Source organism: Panthera leo (genome assembly GCF_018350215.1).
Source record: "Panthera leo isolate Ple1 chromosome C1 unlocalized genomic scaffold, P.leo_Ple1_pat1.1 chrC1_random_Un_scaffold_68, whole genome shotgun sequence".
Classification (NCBI taxonomy): domain Eukaryota; kingdom Metazoa; phylum Chordata; class Mammalia; order Carnivora; family Felidae; genus Panthera; species Panthera leo.
In genome coordinates this window covers 38,180-39,634 of record NW_024962222.1, presented here as the reverse complement: position 1 = coordinate 39,634, position 1,455 = coordinate 38,180, and the positions used below count along the sequence as shown (strand labels likewise).

Genomic DNA, 1,455 nt, shown 5'->3' with positions numbered 1-1,455 from the left:
TGGGCGCGGTAGGATTCCAGCGGGCGGTAGAATTCCCCCGGCTGTGGAAGCGCCCGAGCTGTGGCTCGGCTTGTCTGAGGACGACGTGTGTGGGGTGAGGATGGTTGAGACGGGAGTGGGTGCGGAGGGTTTTGGGGTGCGGGGAGGCCAGTGACCGTGTGTGTACAGTGTGGTGCGTGTGAGGCTGGGTTGGGGCGGAGGGGGAGGAAGTCATACTTACCTGGCAGGGGAGACACCATGATCAGGAAGGTGGTTTTCCCAGGGCGAGGCTTGCCCATTGCACTGCGGGCGTGCTGACCCCTGCGATTTCCCCAAATGTGGGAAACTCGACTGCATAATTTGTGGTAGTGGGGGACTGCGTTCGCGCTCTCCCCTGGTCAGCGGTCTTTCAAAGACAGATGTGTCTGAGTGCTTCGTTGCCTTGTTCTCTTTTCTTTTCTTACCTTAGAGTGCGTTTTGCACAGCGGAGCAAATTGCTGCTCTTTTCGGCAGTTCTTTGCTTGTGCTAGCTTTCGTATTCGTCTCGTGTGTGGTTGGTTGTCCCTCAGGTTGGGCGGTGGGAGCAATGTCCCTTGGGGAGTTCGAACTGTTCCCAAGTAATTCTCATTCCGGTCACCCTGATCCTGATACAAAGGCTTTTGAGGGTTTTGCTTTTTAAAAAACGGCGGGGTGGCTCTGAGCTCTCGCCACACATGAGGCACCAGGACTGGAAGTGGGAGCTCAGGACCTGACCTGAGCTGGGTTATGAGCTTGAGCCCAAGTCAGATGCTTCACCGACGGAGCCTCCTAGGCGCCCCACGGGTTCGCATTTCTTAGTGATGGCCTCAGTGCTTTCTCTGCAGGAGGGGAGGGAAGTGGGGCTGCAGTGGTCAACCATTGCCTGACCTCCCCATTTCCTGCCAGCAAGTACAAGGGAGCTCACAGGGGCCTAAGGCCAGTGCTACTCAGAGGTGTCTTTGGGGAAAAAAAAGAAAAAAGAAAATCACTCCAGGGCTGCCTGGGTAGCTGAGTGGTTGAGCGTCCAACTTTGGCCCAGGTCATGATCTCAGGGTTCCTGAGTTTAAGACCCACCTCCTGCTCTGGGCTGACAGCTCTGAGCCTGGAGCCTGCTTTGCATCATGTGTCTCCCTCTCTGCACTGCGCACACTCTCTCTTTCAAAAAATAAATAAGAACCATTAAAAAAAAAAAAAAAAACACTCTGAAAGGAGGGGATTATATGGAAAAGACAAAAAGAATCACAAGGGGATTTGGTTGGGTTCCCACAGCGTCCCCGTGGGTTGGGGGAAAGGGGACTCTCACACAACAGGAACTCAGGAAACATGCACACAGGGATTGGAGCATATGGAAGGCATTTCACACATCTGTAAACATTTTGCCTAACGTGGAAATCGTGGTATGTGCTTGGCCGTCATAAGGTGCCTGAATCAGGAAATCTGGAGGTACTCTCCCTGAGG

The 1,455-nt window shown here is 53.7% G+C and overlaps 1 non-coding gene across 1 annotated transcript; it reads left to right on the top strand.

Annotated features, from left to right (window-relative positions):
• Window positions 1–212: 212 nt before the first annotated feature.
• On the top strand, window positions 213–376 carry LOC122212740. Its single transcript, XR_006199267.1, has one exon. It is a non-coding gene; the product is annotated as a U1 spliceosomal RNA (small nuclear RNA).
• The last annotated feature ends 1,079 nt before the right edge of the window (window positions 377–1,455 follow it).